Genomic DNA, 16752 nt, shown 5'->3' with positions numbered 1-16752 from the left:
TCTCTTCCTGCCATTATACAAACCAATGGAAAGGGTTGCAATTCTCTGGAATTTTCTGTGGCCTTGACTTTCAAGGTGCAAGCTGAGAGGAATATCTTAGGAGGATAGATAGAAACAAGTGGGAATTAAGCATCAGCCTACACTCTTAAAAATTTAAGTGCAAGTTGGAAACAAAAAATGGTTATTGAAAGCGATGCCATAGTTGACCAATTTGAGGGTCTCTGAAGAACCTTACAAAAAAATCAAAAACCAGAAATGTTTCGACCCTTCAGGACCAGAATTGAACATCCCTGCTGTAGGGTGAGAAGCCTTGTTTGCATATTTCCCAGGGTGCCTTTTGGGTGAATTTTAGAGTTACAAGTACCACCCATGGCTGTGTTTGCTAGTGACAGAGACATGGTTGTTGCATTCATTCATTTTCAGCCCTGTGGCCTTTACCAAGTGAGATCATAAGTGAACGTTGTCATTAAAGTAGTTTGACGTTAATACATCTTTCATGAAGCATTCTTTTGAGGGTCTAGTTTTACACTAACAGAGTGGCCTCATAGTACATTTAACCATCCACAACATTCAGAATGACTGCCAGTGTTGGGAAGACTGATGTGAGACTACTTTAAACATCTAAACTGGAACAACACTTTCAGCAAAGGGTGCAACGAGTACAAGTAACTGATTGAAATAGTTTAGAAAAATGTATGATATTTATATTTGAGTAGAATAAGATGAATGATTCAATCAAAGTACATGCAAGTACATACATATTGAAGCAAACAATTCTATAAATCAGCCTGCAATAGAGCACGCTGAGAAATATGATAATGAAGGTCGTGGTTTTGGTTTTGGTTCAACTCTGGTTAATAACACCACACTGAAGTGGTTTTACACCGATGAGTGTCAATTTAACTCTTTACAGTGTTAATTTAACTATTGAATCAACACTAGAAATGTTACATTGAGAAATCAACACTAGATAACACTGGCCAATTTGTTGTGTGCTATGAAAGGGACACATCCGCAGGCTGCATTTACATTTCAATAAACTTTTCGAATTCTCAAGAACCCCACACTTAACTCAAAGGTTCTTTATCAGGCAAGTGTTCCCCAAGGAACCTTAAAAGCTGAGGAAGAACCATTAAATAACCTAAATGTTTTTCAGTGTATGGTCACATCTCTCAGCAAAGTATTTTACTAGGGGAAGTGAGCTCAGAAAGTTAAGGACAAATCTAAGCTAAGCTTTTTTCAGTATCTGACTTTAGCCTGGATGATACTTTAATTTCTTCAATATCTACAGATTTCCACACTCTCCGTTTGATATCAAATACAATATTTGATCTAGGTAAATGGATTTAATTTAAGCCACTATTTATTATTCCGGAGCCTTAGCGGACCTGCTGAGATCTGACAAAATGAGATCTTCAATATGAGAAACAAACCTTTCCCAAATTCAATTCACACAGCGAGTTGAAAGCAGAAAATGTCATCCGACTTCACAAAGTCTCCTGAAAGATCTTCCCCCCGACCGAACATCAGCAAAACAATGGAAAACGGTTTGGAAGTTATGAGTGGGGAAAAGAGGAAGAAAATACTGCACTTACACGACGGGGTTGGCGTAACTCAGAAGGCAGCCCTGGGTAGAGGAAGATTCTGGGTGTGTGCAGTGCATTGTGGGTATCACCAGAGGTGGGTAAAAACATCAACTCTTCCTTTCAGATTCTGAAACATACTTGTGTCCTGTCCAGGGGGTGTACTTTTACATCATGCTGGGTCATGCTACAGAAACATACAGTAGGACGCTCCTGCCCTATGGGGCGTTATCGCTCAGACAAGCCTTATAATACCTCACTTCCTATCACTACTCCTGCCTCTACTTTCTCACCTCTAAATCTAAACATAACCTTTCAAAATATACCTCAATCACCCTCAAAGTGTGGAGCAATTACTCAGAAGAGGATGGATTAAAGGCATTTATAAGTAGATAGTTGCAGTCTGGCTTTGTAGGTCATATCCATAATTTTGAGCATAACTTTTCGTATTAAAGTCATGGACTAAATCATCATGTGGCAAAACCCATTTCTCGAGGACAGTTGTTGATTCAGAGCTGGGAATTCTGTCACACTCCAACCCAATCCCATTCCCCATGTTCCAGGATTGATGCTGTGCCTTCACTGATCTACACACTACACTGTACATTAAAAAACATTCAACATATCACTCACACTCTTCATCTGAAGCTATATTTATGTTTATATGGACAAGACTCGATATTGCAATTTTTAGGGAGAGCCATAGGGCTCTCGTCAAAAGTAGTGCACTATATAGGGAATAGGGTGCCATTTGTGACGCAGGCGTTGAGTGTTGTCATAAAAAGGCTAACAACCCCAAAAGAGAGACAGTGGGCCAGTTTCCTCCAACTCTCTGAGTAACTCAGGTAGCTGAAAAGCCCCAGAATAACCCAGCATTACACTAACTTCCTGTGTATTTCATGCTATGGCGGCAGCAATGTAAACAGTAAGCCCAGGAAACGCTTTCAAGAAGAGCGGAGAGTGTAATATGGGGTGCTTCCCAAATAGCACTCAATTCCCTATATAGTGCACTACTTTTGAGCAGGGCCCATAGGGTGCCATTTGCGATGGAGCCATGGAGGCCTGTCAGGGTCATTATAAATACCACTGTGATAATGAGTTATTAGCGTATGATCACTGACGAGGACAGAGTACAACATGAAAAGACAACATCTGAGGTCTTTTTCTGAAAAACGATTTACGGTGGCAGAATTTCATCCATACTGTATTTATTGGGATTAGCTGACGTTTAATACCCAAACGTCGAACTAAAGACTTATATCTTAATTAACGACTTCATAAGAGCAGAGGCAGCTCCCCAGTTCTCAGAAACACAACGCTTGTGTCCCAAATGGCAGCATATTCCCGATAACATTTTGGGCCCTGGTCAACAGTAGGACACTATAAAGGGAATAGGCTGCCATTTTAGACAGAGGTAAATACTCGAAACAAGGATGGACAGAAGCGAAGGCAAATAGATGTCCAATTAAACCACCATAATAGGAAGGGCACATCAAGGGCTTATCACAATGTTCACCAGCTCATTAATTAGACACTCATTCTGGTTATCATAGGGACGCTCTTCAGCTCGTTTCATCTGTATCTATGAGGGGGCCTCCCGAGTGATTCAGCGGTCTAAGGCACTCCATCGCAGTGCTTGAGGTGTCACTACAGCCCGGATTCCTTTTGGCGGGTCGGGCGCCTGCAAGCTGACTTCGGTCACCAGTTGTACGGTGTTTCCTCCGACACATTGGTGCGGCTGGCTTCCGGGTTAAGCGAGCAGTGTGTCAAGAAGCAGTGCGGCTTGGCACGGTCGTGTTTCGGGGAGAACGCATGGCTCTCGACCTTCGCCTCTCCCGAGTCCGTACAGGAGTTGCAGAAATGGGACGAGACTGTAACTACCAATTGGGGAGAAAAAGGGTAAAAAGCTTATCTGAGGTCAGGTTTTGTATTATTTCCCACCATGGTTAAGGTTAGGACTGGGAAGGGTAAGCTTATCCTAGATCTGTGAGCCCTCTAGCCACTGAGATGATTCACCCACTATTAGCCGAAACAAATGGCCATTCTAAACAGGTTCATTCAAACATGGAGAATAAACACTTCTAAAAGCAGGTGTTTGCTCTCACATGGTTCTTCAGGCTGGTTCCACAGGCTGTCTTGTCATAGGGACAAAGTACAAAGTACACTTCAGGTTCTTTGGAGAACTCTTGCCCGATAAAGAACCTTTGAGTGAAGTGTGGGGTTCTTGACGTGGCATCTACGGTTCTTCAGAATTCTAAACGGTTCTTGAAATGTACGGAAACCTGCAGGTGTGTCCCATTCATAGCTCACAACAAATTGGCCAGTGTTAACTGGTGTTGATTTCAGAGTAACATTTCTAGTGTTGATTCAAGAGTTAAATTAACACTCAATGTTGTAAATTAAGCCCAGTGTTGGTGTTATTAGCCAGAGTTGAACCAAAACCACGGCCATCATTATCATATTTCCCAGCATGCTCAATTGCAGGTTGATTTTTTGAATTGTTTGTTTCAATATCTGTTTTTGCATGTACATTGATTGATGAATTAACCTTATTCTACTCAAATATAAATATCATCATTTTTCTAAACTATAGCCATCTTTTACTTGGACTTATTGCACCTGTTGCTGAAATGGTTGTTCCAGTTTAGATGTTTCAAGTACTCTCATATCTTAATCTTCCCAACCCTGGCAGTCATTCTGAGCACAGGTTGCAGGTGAATAAAAACATTCACATTTATCCCCACTCTAGCTGGATTCCAATAGGAATTACACACCACTTTGCATGCCATCATAATGAGACTTGCAGGCCTCATGTGGCCTGTAAACTATGAGCTTCACACCACTGAAATAGGTTAAAACTAAAGAAGGCCTTGTGAAATATGAATTGTCTTAAATATTTACATTTGAATGACAAAACATTTACTGTGGATCTGCCTTGGTGAAGGCCTCAGGACTGTACATTAATGAATGCAACAAACATGTCTCCTTTGCTAGCAAACACAGCCTTCGATGTAACTTCAATCGAAAGGCACCCTGGGAAATAATCAATTAAAGCTTAAAACCCTACAGCAGGGCTATTCAATTCCGGTCCTGGAGGGTCAAAAACATTTCTGGTTAGGTTTTTGTATGGTTCTTTAAAGAACTATCCCATTTATGGTTCTTCAGAGACTTTAAAATGGTTCTCCTATGGCATCGCTCTCAAGAACCTTATTTGGTTCCAAATTGTACCTTTATTTTCGAGACCGTATATTTGCCTGTGAGCATATAGAGAGCTGTAGATCGACGGACAAAGGGATCACACATGTATCTAGACAACTGGTTTCTGTGTGTTCAGACAGTGTGTCCTTTCACACACACCTGACCAGACCAGACCGGTCTCGTGTCTATAAAGTTAGAGTTAGAGCCGTGTCAGTGCTTGAGCCAAACTTTGCTCAGAGGGGGGAGAGGACAATGTTTGCAATGGAATGTAAACATTGAGAGGGTGAAGTGGGTAATAGAAGCCGAGAGTGTCAGTGGAGGCTGGTGTGTGTTCTCTGTGGGAGGGGAGAGAAATATTTGCCTTACCCCTACTGGGGGGAGGAGATAGGACGGGAGGCGAGGGGGGGGTCAACAAATTACTTCACAAGTGATCTGGTGGAGTTTGATGAGGGGATAAGGTTGAGTGTGTGTGTGTGTGTGTGTGTGTGTGTGTGTGTGTGTTTGTGTGTGTTTGACGACCATGTATTCAAAGATATTGACAATGATGACTCATTATTTTTTATTTAAATTTAACTAATAAATATGCAATTAAAGAATTCACGCCAACAGTTGATGCTGGTCCAGTATGATCCAACTCCAATCCATTCTCTGGATGAGCCACATTTACTTACTCTCTTATAGAGGGCTGCTCTCTGCACTGCGCCATCCTAAAACACAAATTTCATGTCTTGGCAGATTTTCCATTCGCTTATAGCCCAGCCCACACCACCATAGAATAAGAAGTGCATTTTTCATATATGAATAATCCCTGTCATATCCAGCATATAGGCCCCTATAAACACCTTTAAATGCTGATGCCATACGGAATTCTCCACCATAATCCAACAACAGAATGACAAAAGAGTGTGGAAGACTAAAGTTGCCAAAAAATAAATTATTATGAATAATTACATAAATACATACACTGGAAATAACTAATGACATTTTGAAAGAGAGAGAAAACGACCATCAGTCAAACAAATATGGCTGTCTTCATGCCAGTCCTGTTTCCTTCTCTCCCGTCCAATTAAAACTGTTTCTTAACCACAGTACATTACCAGTATAGAACTCCACTGTGTATCTCATTTTGTTTTTGTAAGCTTTTTCAGCATTTAAAATAACAGCTTCAGTCAAACTCATTTTCATTCCAAGGATTATTGTATTTGGCAGGATGTTGAATTACTAATAAAGAGGGAAAATGCTATGTGATGATAAAAATCATTATTAGTTGAACTATGAGACTCTCCAACCTATTACACCGTTTTCTGCTGGCCTGTCACTTTTCCTGGCACGAGTCATTAAAATGTGGCCATTACGAGCTGACAGAGCTATTTCAACTGCAACCAAGAGGAACGCAAACCCCTTGGACTATTTGTGAAATGGGTATGGGCTTATCTTGGGTTCGTTTTAAGTGTGGACCGATAAGGTGCTCTCACACATCGCAACGTTTTCTCAAAATTCACTCGTCCTGCGGCCAATAAAGTGTTTACCCTCCATTTTGCACAAAAAGGAAAAAACATTTGAAACTATCCTCCACCTTCATCAAGGAAATGATTTGGTTCACGATGAGGTCACTAAGCACTTCATGACTCGATTCATGTAATATGAGATTAAGAAGGAGATAATCCCTTATCACATCCACCGCAATTATACAAACTCTGTTTTTGCCAAAAGAGGACACCTCCCAGTCTTAACATCAGATGACGTGATGTAGTAACCCAACTCCAAAATCTCCTCCTAACAAGATATGAATCCGCCACTTAGATCTACCTGTGGTTGCCTACTGCCTATCTTCGGGTCGAGGTTCTCCTAAAAGTGCTTAGCCTTTGGGGCATCATCTTAAAGTCTTCAGCGGTGGCAATTAAGTTGACAGATTCATTGGTTGATTGAAGCTAAACCACCCTGGGATGCTTGCGGATAATTCTGGAGGAGGAAGGCGCTACACCCCTTGCTACACACACACACTCCTGCAAGAACCACACACACACACACCTCCAATAACTTTATCCCAGGGAAGTGTTTTATCTTATCCAACGCTCCAACTCCAAATATGACCTGATATGAGAAGTCCTCTTACAGGGTTTGATCAAGCCTCAAATCCCAACGAGATCTGACATGACTGACTATGTTGGCTGATGGCCCAATGAGGACAGACGTTGCTGACAGCGTGGTGGAGAAACACCTAGTCAGAACCTACTGGTCCACATACTGCTGGGCCAGGTGTGTTTACATAGAGTGTAATCCCTCTAGACAGCCATCCAACTCCATAACCCCAGAACCTCATCAGCTGCTAGCTATGACCCAGTTTGGTGCTTGATCCAAGGCATGGCTGTGAAGTGAGGCACCCCTGGGACTTTCACTTGATGAAGCAGAGTCACGTGGTGAAGAACTTATTCAGTCAGGAATGACACTCGCATCATAATATCATAAAGGGGCAGACATCTGGTGTGAGGCGGCCATGATTGTGTTTCTGCTTGTGGACGTATGTTACTACCAAAATCACTGCCATTCCCTATGCTAGCACTTAGACAAATAGCTTGACTGGGTTCAACAGACAGCAAACGCCTTGCATTAGACTTAATACAAGTTTTCACCTGCTGTTTTCTTTTGAATAAATGAGTATCATCCTGCAGTATCAGCAAAGAGCGGGCAAGAGAAAACCTGTGAGACTGCAGCAGATTTAGCATTGTCTGGCAGCAGACAGCAGTAAGATGAAGGACGGGGTTTGGGATGGGGTCCGAGCTCATCTGTCTTTGCGAGCTGACATTCCTCTCCGATGTGTTTACCGACCCTGCCCACGGGGAGTCGGGGCTTGATAAACGCACTGCTGAGAAAGACGGAACAAATCTCACATCTCACCACAGGCAACGTTTCAGCATATTCAAACAGAAAGTGTATGGAACGTATTGCAATCAGAAGAAGTTCAGTCCGCGTTTTCAGCCTATTTTGACAAATCTCTATCAGTTACCTTTCCGAATTCTAAAATGTAATTTATTGTTTTTAGAGAAAGATATATTTAGCTAATTCAACTTGCCTGATGAACAAAACAGTCGTTGATTCTGAATCTGTCGCCACTAAAGCAGTAGAAAAACAACGTCACTAAAAGAGAAAGAGGTTATCAAGAAGCCTAGTAGAGTGATGCTTTGCCAATCAGTTTTATTAGATTACTTCATCCAAAACAGAAGGTCCAGCTTCATTATGGTGCATCATGGTCATTTACCGAAATAACCGAAAGAAAGGGAGAAAAAAAATAGATTTTACTGTGTAGACTTTGATTTTAAGTGCGATTCACATCAAACATTTATGTGTAAATGCCTGTGAAAAACTTTGATATTCCGTAAGGGTTCTGCTTGGGCGAGCGGCCCAACAACTCCAGATGCGAATCTACTTAAACTTGTGGAAAACTCAAAAAAAAGTCCCTAGGTATCACGAAGCCAGCCTGGAAAATAGGCTTCTGCTTTTCAAACCCACGGAAAAAATACTGGACATAACACGCCAGTTAAAGCAAATGCTAAGGTAGGCCTAAAACCGAAAGGTTGCCGGTTTGAAAGCCTGAGCCGGCCCGGGTAAACAAATCTACCGGTGTGTGCCCTTGAGCAAGGCACTTAACCCTAATTGCTCTGGATAAGAGCGTCTGCGAAACGACAGCAATACTGACATGCTGTACCCCACCAACAAATAGCTCCCGTTGATCACAGCACATCAAGCATTACACTGTAGCAGATCAACGTGACGTACGGCTAGAATGACGTCTTTTGAAGTTGCACAGTGACACCGACATTCACTTTGAAAACAAGAGTGCAACCCATTTCCCCAACGGGGCTTCAAAAGCTTATTTGATCCAGAGAGCCAGCAGCATTCCCAGACATGGTCAAAATCTAAATAAATCTCACACACAATTATCCACATCTTCCTATTAAGGAAAAAGGAATATCTCTCTGAATTGATCTTGAAAAAGCAGCTGAGAAGCATAAGAAAATCTAAATGAAAACTAATACAATGCAGAAGCTGTTCATAAAGTTTCCAGATCGGCTATGATTTGAAAAGAGGGAGGGAGGGAGGAAAGGAGGGAGAGTGGGTGAGCTTGAGGGCTGTGTTGATCAAGCGACCGTGACGCAACATCGTCTACATTTCTGTCAACTTCAGCCTCTCTCGTTTGTATGACCACAAAACACTCCTTCACCATCAGTCTCATTAGACACACACAGATACATACACGTGATACTCCCTCCGACTTCCCCACCAACTTCACACAGCTAACGATTGCCTATATTCCATAGCACCACACAACAGAAACAGACAACAGTATCTTGCAAACAGAGGGAAAAACACATGTATATTTTGGGTTGTGATGGGGTGAGACGGTTAAAACTAAAGCTCATGAAGCATTTCTAAACGAAGGCAACATTCAAAGGATTATTTTTCAATAATGTGGAGGAGTTAGAAACATATCACAATGCAAAATGCACCTGGAAATGACAATCAGGAAAGCAGCAGAAGTACAGAACAGCTTAAGTAAAGTCACACAAGCCCGGACTTGTCAGGTTGTCCACCTCTTACACTGGTCTCTCTGTGAGCTATGTGTGTAAGCGAGTGTGTGTGCGAGTGTGTGCGGGTGAATACGTGTGTGTGCGCTGCGTGCACATATAGAGATGAAGCTACTCACCCTCCCTCTCTGGTGCTCTGTCAAACGTCTGAAAGCAAACAGGACAACCGTATGGGAGCAGCGAACCTCACACAGACAAAAAAGACACACACACACTCTGCAGTAGAAAACATTTCCTTCTCCGTGTGGCTCTGTCTACACACTTCCACTGTTCCTCCCTCCCTCTTTCTTTCTCTCCCCTCCCTCGTTCCCTCGCTTCGACACTTCCTGGGCTGTGTGTTAATGCTGGCCCCACTCTCCCCCTCCCTCAGCAAACAGCCATTGTTCAACTTGGATATGTGCGGGACTGTGTCTGTCTGCCCTCTTGAATAAGGTTTGTGTAACCTCTTGCCACTTTCCAGAATTGAGAGAGAGAGAGAGAGAGAGAGAGAGGAAGAGAGAGAGAGAGAGAGAGAGAGAGAGGAAGAGAGAGAGAGAGAGAGAGAGGAAGAGAGAGAGAGAGAGAGAGGAAGAGAGAGAGAGAGAGAGAGGAAAAGAGAGAGAGAGAGGCTAAAGGAAAACACGTGGATGACTTCCTGCTGGGTTGTCCTACTGAGACACACATTTTTAGAGTGGAGAGAGGACTCAAGAGATGAAGGGAGGGGGTATAAAAGGGTGGGGGTGTGACTGGAACTTTCTCTCTTAATCCCACAGTTTGCTGTTACAAACCACACCGAGGCTTGGCCCATTCAAGGCAGACTGATCTCCAGGCTCAGTCTCAAAAACAAGGCGTCTGCTACGAGATCTGGCTAATACCTCCACCCTCCTCTCTCTAACCCCAATCCAACCCACAGCATACCCCCCACCCCCCACCACCCCATCCTAGCCCCTGAAAAGCAGGGGAGGGGGAGAGGCAAGGGGGGGGCGAGTCGACGAGAGAGAGGTGAGAGAACACAGGTTGATAGAAGTATCACCAGGAGACTGTGTGCACCCCAAATGGCGCTCTATTCCCTATTTAGTGCACTAATTTTGAACAGGACCGATACAGTTCTGGTCAAAAGTAGCACACTATATAGGGTCCCATTTGGGATACATATTTGTTGTTGGTGCTGTTGTTGTTGTTGTTAACTGAGTAATCTACACATGACAGGAACACATCATCATTTATTAGTATATTGAGCTCGTTGACTGTAAAAAATAAGAACATGAATTGAAAGAATCAACCTAAAATTCTAATTTCCAGCTTTCATGATGGTCCACAGTAGCTCCAACCTCAAATGTTCAGTTTTGCTTATTCATGGTGTAGCTTAGTACAATATGATGAGTTTTAAAGTTGTGCTGGAACATGTCTGGAGTTTAAGAGTATTAGCAGATCCCCTCTTCACAATCCGTTTCATCCAGACAGTACCTCACCCTCCTCTTCCTATCATTCCTTTCTTATCCTTTCCTCACCTCACCGCTTCCATCTTCTCCCCCTTCGTATACCCATCTCTCCCTTTCTCACACTCTAATAAAATGCTTAGTTAAAGACAAAGTCATTTGGGTAAATCTTGGACAAACGTTGGGTTATTTTGACCCAGCCTGTTGAGTCACTTAGTTGGGTTGTTGGGTTATTGATGCAGGGTTAAGAAGCTTTGACCCACCGGGTCAGATGAGATGAGAAGACTTGAGGCATGGCTAAGTAGGGGCGTGGCTTTCAAATCGGGTTTTTTTTGGGGGGGGGGGGCCACCCGTGAATGTAAATGTCATTCTGGTTCATGCTGTTTTGTATTGTCATCACAGGTTAAGGTTGAGCACTGGCACGTTTGTAGCGTTTATGAGGCTTACACAAGACTATTTAAGTGCCTGTGCATATACCAATGTTGGGAGAGTTTGTTATAATAATCACTTTGTTATAATAATGTTATTAAATGTAAAACATTTATGAAACTTAAATTTGCAGTGTAAAAATGTACCATGATGAACTATAATGACATTTACTCTCACAGGTGGCCAAAAATATCTAATGGAAAGCTAATTGACCCCACTGGCTGGATCAAAATAACCCAACGTGTGTTCTGTTCACTATTTACCGAGCGCTGGGTTGTTTTTAACCCAGCATTTTTTAGAGTGCACTCTCATCTTCCCATTACATCCCCTCCTCTCATCTCTTCTCCTCTCCTCTTCTCATGCCCACTCCTCTCTCCAGGTCAGACTCAGAGCCAGGCTGGAAAACCACACAGTCACATCAGGTTTCCTTCATCATGCAACAGTGACGGCCGGCTCTGGAAACATTCATCATGTTTAGTCTGAGCACCATGTGTTGGAGCTGAGGGGAGGGGGCTGCATGCTATCCTGGTGTCCTGAACGCTACTGCCTCATCTTTGCCGATTTGATTGATAATTTTCATGTTAAAGATAGGCCTATTTTGGCTGGGTACTGGCTATATGTTTAAAGATAAGAAGTTGTTACAAGCATTGCCTTCAATATCATGGGATGAATATGTAACATATTCTGGCAAATGCAGTAGTATATTTATGAGGAAGAACAGGGCTACCTGGCTGGCGATGAGCACACTGCAGGCAGGCTGCCTTCCAAAGTGATGGCGCGATGCAGACAGAACATGCTTGCCATCTGATCCTGCAACCTCTGCTACAAGGAGGCTGAATGATTTAGCTTTCTCTGGACTCTAGAGAAGTGAGAAGTGTTACAGCCTTAAAATATATTAAATTGTTCCCCCCCATCAATCTACACACAATACCCCATAATGACAAAGCAGCAGCTACTCTTCGTGGGGTCCAGCAACATTAAGGCAGTCTATACAATTTTAAAAACATGACAATACATTCACAGATTTCACAACACACTGTGTGCCCTCAGGTCCCTACTCCACCACTACCACATATCTACAGTACTAAATCCATGTGTATGTATAGTGCGTATGTGTGTGTGTGTGTGTGTGTGTGTATGCATGTGTCTGTGCCAATGTTTGTGTTGCTACACAGTCCCCGCTGTTCTAATTTTACTGCCTAAGTCAAGTTACTTGATGTGTAATAGAGTTCCATATAGTCATGGCTCTATGTAGTACTGTGTGCCTCCCATAGTCTGTTCTGGACTTGGGGACTGTGAAGAGACCTCTTGTAGCATGTCTTGTGGGGTATGCATGGGTGTCTGAGCTGTGTGCCAGTAGTTTAGACAGACAGCTCGGTGCATTCACCTCTCATAAATAAAAGTAGTGATGAAGTCAATCTCTCCTCCACTTTCAGCCAGGAGAGATTGACATGCATATTATTAATATTAGCTCTCTGTGTACATCCAAGGGCCAGCTGTGCTGGGCCAATTGCAATTTTCCTAAGTCCTTTTTTGTGGCACCTGACCACACGACTGAACAGTAGTCAAGATGCGACAAAACTAGGGCCTGTAGGACCTGCCTTGTTGATAGTGTTGTTAAGATAACAGAGCATCACTTTATTATAGACTTCTCCCCATCTTAGCTACTACTGCAACAAAATGTTTTGACCATGACAGTTTACAATCTAGGGTTACTCCAAGCAGTTTAGTCACCTCAACTTGTTCAATTTCCACATTATTTATTACAATATTTATTTGAGGTTTAGAGTTTAGTGAGTGTTTTGTTTCAAATACAACGCTTTTAAGTTTTGGAAATATTTAGGGATAATTTATTCCTTGCCACCCACTCTGAAACTAACTGCAGCTCTTTGTTGAGTGTCGCAGTCATTTCAGTTGCTGTATAGTGTTAAGTCATCCGCATACATGGACACTCTGGCTTTACTCAAAGTCAGTGGCATGTCGTTGGTAAAACATTTAAAAAGCAATGGGCCTAAACAGCTACCTTGGGTAATTCCTGATTCTAACTGGATTATTTTTGAGAGTTTTCCATTAAAGAACACCCTCTGTATTCTGTTAGACAAGTAACTCTTTATCCACATTATAGCAGGGGGTATAAAGCCATGACACATACGTTTTTCCAGCTGCAGACTATGATCGATAATGTCAAAAGCTGCACTAAACAAGACAGCCCCCACAAAAATTGTATCATCAATTTCTCTCAGCCAATCATCAGTCATTTGTGTAAGTGCTGTGCTTGCTTGCTTCCTTATAAGCATGCTGAAATTCTGTTGTCAATTTGTTTACTGTGAAATAGCATTGTATCTGGTCAAAAATCATTTTTTCCAGAAGTTTACTAAGGGTTGGTAACAGGCTGATTGGAAGCGGAAAAACTTTAGGTTCCCTCCAGGCCTGAGAGCACACTCTCTAGTAGGCTTAAATTGAAGATGTGGCAAATAGGAGTGGCAATATCATCTGCTATTATCCTCAGTAATTTTCCATCCAGATTGTCAGACCCCGGTGGTTTGTCATTGTTGATAGGCAAGAATATTTTTTTCACCTCTTCCACACTAACTTTACGGAATTCAAAAGTACAGTTCTTGTCTTTCATAATTTGGTCTGATATACTTGGATATGTAGTGTCAGCGTTTGTTGCTGGCATGTCATCCCTAAGTTTGCTTATCTTGCCAATGAAAAAGTCATAAAAGTAGTTTGCATTATCAGTGGGCTTTGTGATGAATGAGCCATCTGATTCAATGAGTAAAGGAGCCGAGTTGGCTTTTTCCTAAAATGTAATTTAAAGTGCCCCAAAGCTTTTTATTATCATTCTTTATATAATTTATCTTTGTTTCATAGTGTAATTTATTTTTATTTTTATTTAGTTTAGTCACATGACTTCTTAATTTGCCAATCAGTTGGGCTGCTAAACCCTAATTGCCATACCTTTTGCCTCATCCCTTTCAACCATACAATTTTTCAATTCCTCATCAATCCAAGGGGATTTAACAGTTCTTACAGTAATTTTCTTAATGAGTGCGTGCTTATTAGTAAGTGGAAAAATTTGTTTCATAAATGTGTCAAGTGCAGCGTCTGGTTGCTCCTCATTACACACCAGACCAGCAAATATTCTTTACATCATCAACATATGAATCACTAAAAAACTTATTGTATGACCTTTTATGCACTATATTAGGCCCAGCCTTTGGAACTTTGGTTTTCCTAGATACAGTATGGCTATTATATTGTGATCACTACATCCTATGGATTTGGATACTGCTTTAAAGCAAATATCTGCAGCGTTAGTAAAGATGTGATCAATACATGTTGATGATTTAATTCCTGTGCTGTTTGTATCTACCCTGGTAGATTGACTGACAACCTGATCCAGGTTGCAGGCACTGGTTACAGTTTGACGTTTTTTCCTGAGTGGGCATCTTGATGATAGCCAGATCAATATTTATATCACCCAGAAAACACACTTCTCTGTTAATATCACATACATTATCAAGCATTTCACACATATTATCCAGATACTGACTGTTAGCACTTGGTGGTCTATGGCAGCTTCCCACAAAAATGGGCTTTAGGTGAGGCAGATGAACCTGTAGCCATATTACTTCAACAGTATTTAACATTATATTGTCTCTAAGCTTTACAGGAATGTAGTTCTGAATATAGACCGCAACGCCGCCTCCGGTGGCATTTCTATCTTTTCGGTAGATGTTATAACCATGTATTGCTACCACTGTATCATCAAAGGTATTATCTAAGTGAGTTTCAGAGACAGTCAGAATATGAATGTCATCTGTTAAAAGCAAGTTATGGACTTCCTGGACCTTGTTCTTAGGCTACAAATGTTAATATGGGATATTTTTAGCACTTTTCTGGGTTGCATGATTGTTTTTAATGCTTTACTGGGAAGATTATCAGAGGTAGACTTAGTCATGTTATTTACATTGGAGCTGATAGTGCAGGGTGAGCTGCATAAAGTGGTCTTCCTACTGTTGCACGCCGCCTCAGTGCTAACAATGTAACTCTGGTTTATAGGCTCATGATTACGGCTTACAATAGCTGTAGGATAAACAGATGTATTCGATGCAATTAGATGTAGATAAATTAAATTACTTACATTGTGTTTGCCAATGCCCCTAGGATCATGTCATAATGCTGCATCAAATGTACAACTCATTGTCACAATGGTAGGGATTAACTGAGCTGGTCTTTGGATCATTTACCAGTCATTGTTTCAGCGCAGCCATGAAATGAGTGGACAGAGTTCAGGAGCCAAGATCATTTGGATTGACTCCATCATTCCTGTAGAGTGTCTTCTGGTTCCAGAAGGTGTCAAAGTTATCAATAAAAGTGACTCCAGCAGAGCTACAGTAGTCTTTTACCCAGATGTGTAATGCCAGAAGTCTGCTGAATCTTTCACACCCGCGGCCCAACGATGGTACTGGACCTGAAATTATTGGCAATTTTTTTGAGTCTTTTAATGCTAAAATCAGTTCTTTAAAATCCATTTTCAAATCTTCCGAGCTAGCCCTCCTGATTTCGTTTGACCCCACATGGACTACGACAGTGTCAACTCACGGCATCTGTGGTAGAACAGTCGGAAGCAGCCTTGTTATGTCCTGTACTCGTGCTCCTGGGTAGCACAGGGTTTTTGCCTTGGGGACTGAGATGTTTCTCACCATTTCATCACCGTCTGGCAAGGCTGGGATCTCCGAGGATCTGAACCCGAGGTAGAAGCCATCGGAGAGGGAGACAGAGCTGAGGACGAAGACGCAGGTACCTCCGGATCCGATCTTGATCGGGAAGCCACCAAGGACTAAGGCACCGGAACCTCTGGATCCAGGGCGGCAAAGCTGTTTCTGTCATGTGCCTTTTTGCCACTCTACCACAAAGGTCTTATTGGTGGAGTGCTGCAGCGATGGTTGTCCTTCTGGAATGTTCTCCCATCTCCACAGAGGAACTCTGGAGCTTTGTCCGAGTGACCATCGGGTTCTTGCTCAAATCCCTGAGCAAGGCCCTTCTCCCCCGATTGCGCAGTTTGGCTGGGCGACCACCTCTAGGAAGAGTCTTCCATTTAAGAATGATAGAGGACACAGTGATCTTGGGGACCTTCAATGCTGCAGAAATGTTTTGGTAACCTTCCCCAGATCTGTGCCTCGACACAATCCTGTCTTAGAACTCTACGGACAATTCCTTGGACCTCATGGCTTGGTTTTTACTCTGACATGCACTGTCAACTGTGGGACCTTATATTGACAGGCGTGTGCCTTTCCAAATCATGTCCAATCAATTGAATTTACCACAGGTGGACTCCAATCAAGTTGTAGAAACATCTCAAGCACGCCCCCAACTCAATCATCAAGTTTGCCGTCGACACAACAGTAGTAGGCTTGATTACCAACAACGATGAGACAACCTAAAGGGAGGAGGTGAGGGCTCCTGGTGCCAGGAAAATAACCTCTCACTCAACGTCAACAAAACTAAGGAGATGATCGTGGACTTCAGGAA

General features: G+C 42.4%; 1 protein-coding gene across 9 annotated transcripts in view; it reads right to left on the bottom strand.

Annotated features, from left to right (window-relative positions):
* Window positions 1–16752, bottom strand: part of si:ch211-285f17.1 (sickle tail protein homolog) — a 178353-nt gene that overhangs the window by 106465 nt on the left and 55136 nt on the right. The window contains exon 1 of one of the 9 annotated variants that reach the window (XM_024393087.2): window positions 9487–9635. The exons of the other annotated variants lie outside the window; for them this stretch is intronic. The gene's annotated coding sequence lies outside the window, so the exon portion shown is untranslated. Of the gene's footprint in view, window positions 1–9486; window positions 9636–16752 lie in introns of those variants that run through there. 9 annotated transcript variants of the gene reach the window in all.

Source organism: Oncorhynchus tshawytscha, linkage group LG29 (assembly GCF_018296145.1).
Source record: "Oncorhynchus tshawytscha isolate Ot180627B linkage group LG29, Otsh_v2.0, whole genome shotgun sequence".
NCBI lineage: Eukaryota > Metazoa > Chordata > Actinopteri > Salmoniformes > Salmonidae > Oncorhynchus > Oncorhynchus tshawytscha.
This window is presented reverse-complemented; position numbering and strand designations above follow the sequence as displayed.